This window comes from Aquarana catesbeiana, linkage group LG03 (assembly GCF_042186555.1).
Source record: "Aquarana catesbeiana isolate 2022-GZ linkage group LG03, ASM4218655v1, whole genome shotgun sequence".
NCBI lineage: Eukaryota > Metazoa > Chordata > Amphibia > Anura > Ranidae > Aquarana > Aquarana catesbeiana.
This window is the reverse complement of record NC_133326.1, coordinates 523,638,362-523,651,820: the sequence shown is the minus strand read 5'-3', so window position 1 is coordinate 523,651,820 and position 13,459 is coordinate 523,638,362. Positions and strand designations below refer to the sequence as shown.

The following is a 13,459-nucleotide window of genomic DNA, read 5'->3' as shown; positions in this document are numbered from 1 at the left end:
AATTAAAGTGGTAAAATAACAAAAAAATAGATTTTACAAACATGTTATACTTGGCTGCTCTGTGCAGTTCTTTTTGCACAGGGCAACCTGGATCCTCCTCGGATACCTCCCTCCTGCTGAGTGCCCCCACTGCAAGCAGCTTGCTATGGGGGCACCCGAGCTGCATCTCCAGGTGTCCATTCAGACACAGAGCTGCAGTTGGGCCCTGCCCCTTCTCTTTCCTTATTGGCTCCTGCAGCTGTCAGTTAGCCAATGGCGCAACTGCTGTGTCTCAGCCAATAAGGAGGGGAGTCCCGAACGGCCGAGGGACTCGTGAACATGGCTGGATATAGATTAGGTTTAGGTAAGTATTGGAGAGCTGCTGCACACAGGCGGCTTTTTATCCTAATGCATTAAGATAAAAACCTGCCTTTTCAACACCTTTAACTAGTTGCACTTTCAGTGCAATTGTTAACAGAACCCCAACACAGAAGGAAACCCATGTTTTCTGAGAGAAGTGACATTGAAGCGGGGTGTGCAGACTGTGAGGCTGAAGGCAAAATGGCAGACATTCGTACCAAGATTGAGAACTACAAGACTACACCATTTGATGCTCATTTTCCTAACCAGAACAAACATGGTTTCGAAAACAACCTGGATTTTCATTGATGCAAGACGTCTTTGAAAGAACAGGATCCCTACCCATGTCAGTGGTATAAAAGTATACCAGTCCATGTGCCCCAACTCCTGGGTGGAGAAGTGGAATGATCAGAAAGAAGCGGGCACATTCCCGGCCAAAATCTGAAGGTCTAGGTTGGACTTGTGAAGTTGATTCCTGTAATCTTGAATGTTATTCACGTTGGACCTGCTGTTTCAGCTGGTTTTGTCCACATAAATTTTGCTTCCCTCGTAAATCAATGGAGAAACATCCAGTAACCTCTTATTTGTTAATAAAACATGAAAATTGTCAAAATTTGTTTTTTTTTTTTTTTTTTTTTTTTTTTTTATGAGTGCAAAAACACTTGACAAAAGCAATTGTTAACATGTGCAAACAAAAACAGCAACATGTCAAATGTCCCATGAGCTCCTTTGCACGTAGAGAAGCCCATTGAAATCAATGAGGGTCACTAAAACTAAAAAGTGCTGCGTGAATGGGGCCTAAAAGTGAAATTGGTGATATACACCCTCCTCAAGCTGGACCTGGATTACAAGAACATTGAAGGCTGGTTCACACCATGGATTGCACAATACACTGCATTCCTGTATGAGCACATGCAATCTGGGTGCAGTTCATTTGAATGTGCTGACAATTATGCATGACTTTTGCTGCAGTGCACACTACTTTTTACAAGATGCAGAGCAACCAGAATCTAGTACAGGCAAACACACTGCATTTATGACCTGCGCTTGGGGTGTTGATGAGATGCCAAGTGTGGTGTGTTTTTAAAACGCCTGTGCAGGAAGACCCCCTCCCAGGTACTTTTATAAAGCTGGCTATACACTACAAGCACCAACTTAAACAATCCATTGGTTATCAAATTAGGCAGGCCCTCGCACTGCATAGTTAATACAGTATGGTGGGGGGTCAGCAACCCATAGATCACAATCTACCTGTAGATCGTGGTCTGGGCTTGCTGACCTGCTATCCCAGGGCATCAGAGTGCAAAGCACAGCTAAACCAAGAAAACCCCCGTTAGACTTACCGGTAACGGTATTTCCAGGAACCTTCCAGGACAGCTACTTGAAAGATGATTGGCTCCGCCCTCTACAGGAAACACAAATCAGATACAATTTAAAAGGCCCTTCCCTTTCCTCTGACCCTCAGTTGTTTAGAAGATCAAGTAAACCTCCACCAAAAGTGCCCTCGGCAGAGGAAAAAAACAGAAATATATATAAACAAACACCACCACCAGGTAAAACAATGTTGACCAGTGAAAAAATAGAATAGGGTGGGAATATAGATGCTGTCCTGGAAGGTTCCTGGAAATACCGTTACCGGTAAGCCTAACGGGGGTTTTCCCCCCTCACCTTCCAGGACAGCTACTTGAGAGGATAAGCAAGATTCTATACCTTAGGGAGGGACGACAGCCTGAATCACTTTCCTACCAAAGGAAAGGTCCTGGCTGGAAAGCATCTGAATTCTATAATGTTTGACAAATGCATGAGAGGAGGACCCACACAGCAGCTTTAGAAATTTCTTCCCATGAATCCCCCGCTCTTTCTGCCCATGATGTGGCCATGGATGTCGTTGAATAGGCCCTAATTTTAGAAGGAGGGGTGCGACCTGACAGTTTGTATGCCTTACAGATAGCTCCCCTAATCCACCTAGCAATAGAACTTTTAGATGCTTTGGACCCTTTCTTGGGGCCACTGAACAAAATCAACAGTTGGGAGGAACTCCTAAAACCACTGGACTTTTCTAGATAAAGCAGAAGACATCTCTTTACGTCTAAAAGACTAAACCTTTCCTCCTCCGCATTCTTGGGAGAGGTGCAGAAACTAGGAAGGACTATCTCCTGAGACCTGTGAAAGTTGGAAGAAACTTTGGGTAAATAGAAAGGATCAGGTCTAATCACTACCCTGTCCTCTAGAAACCTTAGGAAGGGGTATTTACAGGAAAGAGACTCTAGATCAGAAATCCTTCTCCCCAACGTAATAGCCAAGAGGAAGGAAATCTTCAAAGAAATAATTTTCAGGGAAGCCTCATGCAAAGGCTCAAAAGGAGCCCTTGTTAGTGCATTTAATACCAACGACAGATCCCAGGGGGGAATATGTCTGATGACCTTGGGAGGTCATGTCTAGATCTGGCTGAAAGGAACCTCTTGACTAAAGGATCCTCTGCTAGTCTTCTCTCTGTAAACAAGGATAGGGCAGCAACCTGAACCCTAAGGGTGCTGACAGAGAGTCCCTTTTCCACTCCCCTCTGCAAAAAATCCAATATACAGGAAGTGGAAAAGAATCTAAACCAGTTTTCCTTTGCCAGGAAATAAAAGTTTTCCAAACTTTCCCATGGATTCTTCTTGTGACCAACTTACGGCTGTCCAGGATAGTTTGAATAACCCTCTCTGAACACCCCCTCAACTGTAGGATGCGCCGCTCAGCCTCCAGGCTGTCAAATGGAAGGTCTGAGGGTTTGGATGCAACCCTGGTCCCTGATGCAGCAGATCCTTTCGAAGTGGTAGGGGCCAGGGAGGAATCACAGAGAGGGCCTTCAGAGAGGAGAACCAACTCCTCCAATCAGAACAACTTCTGACCGGTCCTGAATAATTTTCTGAACTACTAGGGGTAAGAGGGGAAAAGGAGGGAAGGCGTAAGCCAGAGTGAAATTCCACAGGAAGGAGAGAGCATCCGTCCCCACGGACTCTGTCTCTCTCTCCAGAGAAAAGAACGCTGGCAGTTTTCTGTGGAGACTGGAGGCAAAAAGATCCACTGTGGGAAGATTCCATCTTAGCACCACCTCCCGGAAGGTGCCTTGATGTAGTTCCCAACTGCTGGAACTGATGCTCATCCTGCTCAAATAGTCCACCAGCACATTTTCTGACCCCTTGATGTGGACTGCCCTGACTGAAGTGACATGGATCTCTGCCCAGGACAGAATCTGCTGTGGTAATGACAGAAGCGACTGAGCGAGTGCCCCCATGTTTGTTCAGGTACGCCACTGTTGTAGAATTGTCTGAGAAAATTAATAGGTCTTTTGAATAGACCCTCTCTTCCAGAGACACAAGAGCTTTCCCCACAGCTAGAAGTTCTCTGAAAATCGAGGAGCGGCCTGCCTCCTCCGGCAACCAGGCTCCCTGGGCTTGCCAGTCCCGTGAGTGAGCACCCCAACCCCACAGACTGGCGCCTGCGGTAATTTTTACCGGGGAATGTTGTGCCCAATCCTTCCCTCCCTGCAGATCTTCTTGTCGCTCCCACCAGGAGAGATCGAGAAAATTCCCTCCTGGTAACTGAACCAGCTGATCCAGAGAATTCTTCCTGCGATCCCAATGGAGTATAAGAAAAGCCTGAAGTGGTCTGGAGTGCAATTGGGCCCAAGGCACCCCTGGAATGGCCGCAGTCATCAACCCCAGCAACTGGATGATCCGCCGAAGGGAGGTCTGAGGGAGCAACTTGAAGGTCTGCACGGAGAGAAGAATTTTCAAAATCTTCTCCTCGGGAAAAAAAATATTTTGGACAACAGAGTCTATTAGATAACCCAGGAAAAGTATGCTCTGGGAGGATACCAGGCAAGATTTTTGCTGGTTGATTCTCCACCCTAATCTCTGAAAGGTCCGCAAAACCAACTGCAGATCCTGAACAAGGGCCTCTTTCAAATCAAAAAATGGTCTAGATATGGGATGATCGATACATTTTGAATTCAAACAAAAGCCATGACTTCGGCCATGATTTTTGTAAAAATTATCGGTACTGCCGAGAGACCAAAAGGAAAAGGCGTTGAACTGCCAGTGAGATGGGAACCGCAAACCGGAGGAACCTTCGGTGACTCTGGCAGATTGGTACATGAAGATAAGCATCCTGAAGATCCAGAGTCACCATGAAAACCCTTGGCAACAACAGATTCTTTACAGAATAAATCTTCTCAATACGGAAACGTCTGTAGACTATGCATTTGTTCAGGGCGCTTAAATTTATGACCATACGAAAGCCGCCGGAAGCTTTCCTGACCAGAAAGACGTGAGGATAGAATCCCCGGAACTTCTGAATTTCCGGGACAGTAGAAATAACCCCCTGTTTCCCACATAGAAATCAGATTTATCATGGCTTGCCTTCTCTTGGTCTCTCAACAGATGGGTAAGAAAAAACCTCTGGGGGGAAGACTTTTGAATTCCAACCTGTAACCCTTTTCCAATGTTTGAAGAATAAAAGAATTGTCGGAAATCTCCCATTCCTTGATGAAATGGCACAACCTTCCTCCTACCCCTAACCTGGCGTCACTGGGGATTTTTGGAAGGGGCTGAAGGAGCAAAGAGAGCCCCCACTTTTTGCTTGTCTTTGTCAAAAGACCATTTCTTTTTTGTCTGTTGCCTGTTGGCTTTAAATTTAGCCTTGTTTTGGAAGCCACGAAAAGGCCTCTTATTCTGGGGTTTATCCTCTTGGGAAGAAGGGAATCGTTTACTCTTCTCAGTGGAACGAGCTAGGACTTCCTCTAAGGAGGAACCGAATAAGAGCTTGCCTTCAAAGGGAATGCCACAGAGTTTATTCTTGGAGGTAAGATCACCTTCCCAAGATTTAAGCCAGATAGCTCGCCTAGCTGAATTAATGAGAGCAGAAGTCCTGGCTGCATATTTCACTGAATCTGCTGCATCAGCCAAGAAAGCAACTGACTTGGCAATGAGTGGGAGAGACTCCCTAATCTCTTCTTTAGGGGTGTCGGATGAAAGAAGATCATCCAGACGCTGAACCCATACGTCTATATTTCTAGCCACACAGGTGGACGCTACCGCCGGACCTAAAGAAAAGGCTGAAGCATCCCAGGCCTTACGTAGCAATGAGTCAGCCTTTCTATCCATTTAGTCCTTAAGGACCCCAGAATCTTCAAAAGAAAGATCTGACCTCTTGGACACCTGTGACGGGAATGGAGGGGAGTTGCCACTACTCACAACCCAGGTAGGCAAGTAACCCCAGAAATAGGGAACCCTTCTGGTAAAGTACAGACTGTAATGGAAATTTGTAAATTCTGTATATAATTGTATTCTATTTTGTATGTATTGCACACTGCCCTCACTGTGCACACGGCACTAATAATGTTTTCAGTACATGTTTGCATTCCTTCGAGTCCTGATTAGAATTAGCCTGCCTATGTAACGCCCCTTGTTACCATAAACGTACAATTGTAATTAATGTGATACCTATGTAATCATGTGTATAAAAACCTTCAATTGCATCATAATAAAGCAGAACAGTTATTTGGAAAGATGCTGAGCGTATCTTTTGTGTCTGTTTCCTACTGCTGTAGTTATTATTAATTTGGAACCACTGTATTGATTGGTGGTTATATGTTATGTTGTCACTGTCTACTGTCCATCGGAGTGTTATAGATAAGAAAGGGAAGAATAGTGCTGTTCATAGGTATATGTAGTACATCTGCTAGATGAAGTAGTTTAGAGGCAATAGGGTATAGGCACATGTAGAGAAGACTGACCAGTCATTATGGGTGTTAAATTAAGTAAGGGAATGAAGGGTAAGAGACCCTCAAAAATGCCCAGCGCAAGAGGAGCGCTATATATGAACCAAAGGTTCGGTTCCGCCTATACTGAGCCCCTAGATTAATGGTTAAAGTGGACAGGGATCCACAATGGATAACTAGGTTAACACAGAAGTCCACAGGGACTAAGAATCATGCAGAGTAAACAGCTCAAGAAACAGCTATCTATGTGAGCAGGATGGATCAAGGGTGACAATTAACACTAGACAGAAAGGGACATTTTCATGTTAAGTTGTGGTATGAATTTGAGGTCAGGCACTACAACTAGTAAAGTTAGAAATAGAGTAATAAGAGTTAAAACAGAATACTTTATATGTTGTCAGAGAGGGAAGATGGGATGAGCACTGTGGCTACCTGTCTGATCATAGAATCACAGAAGCTAGATATAAAGGATATCTGAAAAAAATAAGGAAAGCAGAATTTAAGCAGGGAAATATTAAAGAGTTAAAAGAAAGCGAGAGAATGATATGCATGTGTTGTGTACAAATGGGAAAAATGTAAGCGATTTTAGAGAGATATTCGTGTATGTGCATGAATGCTGGAACCTTTAGTTCTATCCCTTGTGTGTGTCATGTACGCAGATGTGACCCCCTCCCTTGTGCTCTCATGAAAGAATGTAGCTGGGATGAGAGGTCAGTGATAAGCTGGAAGGACACCATGCCAATTTCTGTTTTTTAGACAAAACATTTATAACAAAATGTGCCGGCTTAACGAATCTAATGATAAACAATGTGATCACAATTATTTTTGAATCTGTTTTCCAAACATGGTAAAATGAAGTTACATTTAACCGTGTATTACACAAATTGAATATCCTTTGATAGTGGAAACAGTGCATTTAAAAAAGGGAAATTGAGTAAAATTAAGTAATATGTCCCCCTTTAAGGAAATATATCTCTGGATATATTTTAGAATTAGGGTGTGATATTGAAATTATCATTTGAGTATTAATTTCTAATATAAGTTTAACAATTTTGTAATTTTACATTTATACAGTAAGCCCTTATTGAGAGAAAAAAGATTAAGATGAGGTTGTTAATTGAAAGTCCACACACCCTGTTAGCAGGGCCGTCTTTAGCGCAGGGCAAACGGGGCACTTGCCCCGGGCCCAATCTTTGTTGGGGGGCCCGCGCTAGCCGTGAATTGGGGCCCCGATCACAGCTTTGCAAAGCGCACAGAGGACACGGGAGGATGTATTCCTCGCTAGCCAGCTGAGAGGGGGCAGGCCGGGAGCTCCACTGACGCTCTGACCCCGCCCACGTGCAGCCTGTGTACTCGGAAAAGAGCTTCTGTAGTGAGAGCCAGTGATCGGAGTGCGACTGTCAGTGGAGCTTCCGGCCCCGCCCCCTCTATACTGGCTGGTGAATACAGAGGTCCGGGGGCGGGGCCGGGAGCTCCAATGACACTCCCACTCCGATTACTGGCTCTCACTACAGGCGCTCTATTCCCAGTACACAGGCTGCACGTGGGCGGGGTCAGAGCATCAGTGGAGCTCCCGGCCCCGCCCCTCTCAGCTGGCTAGCGCGGAATAAATCCTCCCGTGTCCTCTGTGCGCTCTGCAAAGCTGTCATCGGGTGACCATTCACGGGTGATGTGGGCCCACCCAACAAAGCATCAGTGGAGCTCCCAGCTGCTTTAGTGAGAGCAGAGAGTGGAAGCCCCGCCCCACAGTCCTGAATGTATGTAGTAAGTTTGGCTTGCCAGGTATGTCCTTACAACCATAGAATGCCTGACTGTTTAAACCCTGAGCTGTGTTATTTAACTGTAAAGCTGTGCATTGCTGAAAGTTCTCTGACCATCCCCTGTATAATGTCTGCAGTCTCTATCTCCTGCAGTATTTCCGCAGTCTCTGATTGTCTCCTGCAGTATTTCCTCAGTCTCTGATTGTCTCCTGCAGTATGTCCGCAGTCTCTGATTGTCTTCTGCAGTATGTCCGCAGTCTCTGATTGTCTCCTGCAGTATGTCCGCAGTCTCTGATTGTCTCCTGCAGTATGTCCGCAGTCTCTGATTGTCTCCTGCAGTATGTCCGCAGTCTCTGATTGTCTCCTGCAGTATTTCCGCAGTCTCTGATTGTCTCCTGCAGTATGTCCGCAGTCTCTGATTGTCTCCTGCAGTATGTCCGCAGTCTCCGATTGTCTCCTGCAGTATGTCCGCAGTCTCTGATTGTCTCCTGCAGTATGTCCGCAGTCTCTGATTGTCTCCTGCAGTATGTCCGCAGTCTCTGGTAATGTCCTGCAGTATGTCCGCAGTCTCTGATTGTCTCCTGCAGTATGTCCGCAGTCTCTGATTGTCTCCTGCAGTATGATCCGCAGTCTCTGGTAATGTCCTGCAGTATGTCCGCAGTCTCTGATTGTCTCCTGCAGTATGTCCGCAGTCTCTGATTGTCTCCTGCAGTATGTCCGCAGTCTCTGATTGTCTCCTGCAGTATGTCCGCAGTCTCTGGTAATCTCCTGCAGTATGTCCGCAGTCTCTGAGTGTCTCCTGCAGTATGTCCGCAGTCTCTGATTGTCTCCTGCAGTATATCCGCAGCCTCTGATTGTCTCCTGCAGTATGTCCGCAGTCTCTGATTGTCTCCTGCAGTATGTCCGCAGTCTCTGGTAATCTCCTGCAGTATGTCCGCAGTCTCTGAGTGTCTCCTGCAGTATGTCCGCAGTCTCTGATTGTCTCCTGCAGTATATCCGCAGCCTCTGATTGTCTCCTGCAGTATGTCCGCAGTCTCTGATTGTCTCCTGCAGTATGTCCGCAGTCTCTGATTGTCTCCTGCAGTATGTCCGCAGTCTCTGATTGTCTCCTGCAGTATGTCCGCAGTCTCTGGTAATCTCCTGCAGTATGTCCACAGTCCCTGATTGTCTTCTGCAGTATGGCCGCAGTCTCTGAACCTCTCCTGTAGTATGTGTATTAATGTGCCCCTTTACTTGCTCAATTATTTGGGATTGCTCCACTGCTCAGTGAGAGCTAATGATGTGCATGAACCTCTAGCAACCAATCAGCAAACAGTAGTGATCTGCTTTAATCTCTAGCAACCAATCAGTAAGTGCTAATGATGTACTGTAACCCCTGGCAACCAATTAGTGAGCGCTAATAATGTACATTAACCTCTAGCAACCAATCGGCAAGCAGAAATTATGTGTTGTAACCTCTAGAAACCAGCCATTGAGCAGTAATGATAGGCTGTAACCTCTGGCAAACAATTGCAATCGCTGCGTGATCTGCTGCAGTAAACTGATTTTGAGTCTACCTGCTATTTTTTGTATGTCTCAGAATGGAGGGGGGGCCCCAAGAAAATGTTTGCCCAGGGCCCAATCAAAATTAAAGACGGCCCTGCCTGTTAGGATAGATGACACCTGCAGCCAGTTGTTTTATAGTTTTGAAATGTGGCTGAGTGCTTTCTGGTCCATCATACAGATTGTTGGTCCTTTTGATTTTATACATTTTTATTTTTGAAATCCAAAGCAGAATGTGTGGATTGTGAAATGATGTGCCCCTTTTCCTTGTAAGTGCAGTGGTATAAGCAGAAGAATATTTTGGATTCATGGACATCTCTGCATGACCGCAGGGTATTGTTATCGTTTATTATAATATTGCCAGGAAAAAGTTGTCTTTTTGATACATGAAACTGGGGTTCTTACACAAACAGCATGATAGAAATCAAGCCATTGTAATATATTTATGCAAGCTGGACCCAGTAATGAAGGGTTCATCCCGATATATCAGAGCTGTAGCTTTATGCAAAGGTGCTATTAAACAATGTTACAGACATTATTTTGGTCAAATATTTAATTTTTAATGGTCCCACATTCTGCACAGCAAATATACAGCTAAATGTTTGTCTAATGAAAGGTTCAAAATATGAATTTGTTTTGTTTGTTTATGTACAAATCTAACAATGAAAAAAATGCGTACATTTGAATCCAGCCACCTTATTGCCTCTATTGGAGGAAGCTGGGGACAAAGAAAAACCACATGTGTCAAATTAATGATGAAGGAATCAGCTGCTGTGAGCCCAGTGCAGGACACACTCCCTGAAGACCCAGATATTACATTTTTTGTAGAGTAATTCCCGGTTTTATACTGAGTATGCAGTTTATCACCCAGAAGGATACTCTGTATTTAGAGTCATTGGATCCTTTCTCTCAGCTCAAGAAGCAGAGCTCCATGTTTTAGCAAAGCCTGTGAGCTGTAAAAAGAGTGTATATTTATATAGATAGTTGAGATATAGAGAGCTTTTGGTTCCATTTGAAGGGCCAGAAGTTTGTTTTTACTTCGGCAGGTAAACCAATCAAGCATGCTAAGTTAATTTGATCGGCTGTTTTCAGCCTTACAGGTTCTTGCTGAAGTAGCCATACTAACTTTAAGACTCACACATGGAAGCAGACCAGGTGACTAAGGATGCTGCATTACAGCCCTGGACACTTGCTGGGTCTGTGCAACTCACAGATTCCACCCTAGTTCTAGCCCAGTATAGCTGGGATTAATAATTCAACTTTAAGGACCCCAGAACGAGAAGAACAAGTGGTCCACAGGGGGCAACCTCTTATGAAACAGGACTTTGGAAAAGGTGATCATTTATGTCTGCCAGCCACTCTTTTCCCTCCAGCTTGACACATGGATCGTGTCATCAATCACAAGCAGTTATGGCTGCCTTAGTAAATGAGCTTGAGATAGAGCCAGGGTTCTCCACAGTTGTTTTTTATAACATACCACTTCTTGTTTTACCTGTTACCAAAAGCTGAACATCCCTTCCAGAGATTACAAAAAGATATATCCAGATGCCCAAGTCAGGATCTTACGAGTATGCATTTTGTCTTTGTTTTCTGGATGTCCAGTGGCAAATGCTACTGCAAAGGCCACATTAACCGCCTGCCGACCGCCGGCCGTCAATTGACGGCCAGGTGGCGCGGCTCTCGTTGCGGGAGGGCGTCATATGACGTCCTCCCATTTAAACAGGGAATGCGCGCGATCGTGCGCGCGCATCCCTGTTCCTTCGGTGGCGGCGTGTCACAGAGACACCGCTCGCCACCAAGGGGGGTGAACAGCCATTGGACATGGCTGTTTACCACGTGATCGGCCGTGATGAAGTCACGGCCGATCACAGATAGGTCCACCCCATTGTGCACGGCGCACGCGCGCGATCGCGAGCGCGCTGCGCGTGCACGTCGGTGACGGAGTGTTCCCGGGAACACTACTCGTCACCGACGCCGGTAAACAGCCATTGGCTGGCTGTTTACCCACGTTATCGGCTGTGATCCATTCACAGCCGATCATAAATGTAAACACAGAGCGGTAACTAGCTGTTACCAGCTCTTCTCTCCTCACACACCGTTTCCAGTGTGAGGAGAGAAGAGCCAGAAGCAGTGAGTTACCGATCTGTGTTCTGTAGTGTCTGCACCAACACCACACCTGTCCCATCGCCCCCCCCAAGTGTCATCTGTCACCCAACAGTCACCAGTGTCACCCAATAAAGTGCACCTGTCACATAAGGGACTGCCATCAGTGACCGTCAGCGGTGCACCTATCACCCGTCACAAATCAGTGACCATCAGCGGTGCACCTGTCACCCGTCAGCCATCACCCGTCACCCATCAGTGACCGCCAGCCGTCACCCATCAGTGACCGCCAGCCATCACCCGTCACCCATCAGTGACCGCCAGCCGTCACCCATCAGTGACCGCCAGCCGTCACCCGTCACCCATCAGTGACCGCCAGCCGTCACCCGTCACCCATCAGTGACCGCCAGCCGTCACCCATCAGTGACCGCCAGCCGTCACCCATCAGTGACCGCCAGCCGTCACCCATCAGTGACCGCCAGCCGTCACCCGTCACCCATCAGTGACCGCCAGCGGTGCTCCTGTCACCCGTCACAAATCAGTGACCATCAGCGGTGCACCTGTCACCCGTCAGCCATCACCCGTCACCCATCAGTGACCGCCAGCCGTCACCCGTCACCCATCAGCGACCGCCAGCCGTCACCCATCACCCATCAGTGACCGCCAGCCGTCACCCGTCACCCATCAGTGACCGCCAGCCGTCACCCATCAGTGACCGCCAGCCATCACCCGTCACCCATCAGTGACCGCCAGCGGTGCTCCTGTCACCCGTCACAAATCAGTGACCATCAGCGGTGCACCTGTCACCCGTCAGCCATCACCGGTCACCCATCAGTGACCGCCAGCCATCACCCGTCACCCATCAGTGATCGCCAGCCATCACCCGTCACCCATCACCTGTCACCCATCAGTGACCGTCAGCCATCACCGATCACCTGTCACCTTTTAGTGACCATCACCCATCACCAGAAAGTGTCCGTGGCCTGTCACCCATCAGTGACCATCGCCTGTCACACCGTCATCACCGATCAGTGAACGTCAGCTGCCACCTATCGCACAGCCCATCAGTGACCGTCACCTGCCACCTGTCACACCGCGTCATGTCCAAAAGAGTATTCAGCAGTGAGGAGGCGTTCCAGATCCTCTCCATGACCGATGAGAGCAACGGGGAGTTCTCATCAGATTCCAATTTGGATTCTGATTCAAGTTCGGCATTTGAACCAAATAGTGAATCGACAAATGATTCGGAGGAAGAATGGGTCCCTCCCAAAAGGGCACGGCACTCTGGAAACCAGGATTATATTCCCAGGCCCAGTACCAGCGCTGCCACCACCAATAGGCCCCAGGAACAAATTCCCAGGCCCAGTACCAGCGCTGCCGCCAGCGTTAGGCCCCGGGAACAAATGCCCAGTACCAGCGCTGCCACCACCAATAGGCCCCAGGAACAAATTCCCAGGCCCAGTACCAGCGCTGCCACCAGCGTTAGGCCCCGGGAACAATTGCCCAGTACCAGCGCTGCCACCGGCGATAGGCCCCAGGAACAAATGCCCAGACCCAGTACCAGTCCTGCCACATCACGCCTGAGTACCAGCACAGGAAATTCCAATCCAACTACTGGAGTGTCACACCCCCCAAGAGCCAGGGCCTCTACATACATGCCAGATGGTCTTGCCAAGCCAATATGGCTGCCTTCCAACTCGGCATCGCCAATTATTCCCCCGTTCACAGCACTGCCAGGTGTGCAGACTAACACCCAAAATTTCTCAGAGATTGATTTCTTTCATATGTTTTTGCCGGACACTATGCTGAAATTTATTGTGGACCAGACAAATTTGTATGCCCAGCAATATATTGCCAACAACCCCCAATCATCCTATGCCCGTCCTTTTGAGTGGAGAGATCTGAATTTGGAGGAGTTCAAAATGTTTATGGGCCTCACCCTAAACAT

General features: G+C 47.2%; 1 pseudogene; it reads left to right on the top strand.

The window, feature by feature from the left end:
• The first annotated feature begins 540 nt into the window (after positions 1-540).
• Positions 541-784, top strand: LOC141134621 (cytochrome c oxidase subunit 6B1-like; annotated as a pseudogene).
• The last annotated feature ends 12,675 nt before the right edge of the window (positions 785-13,459 follow it).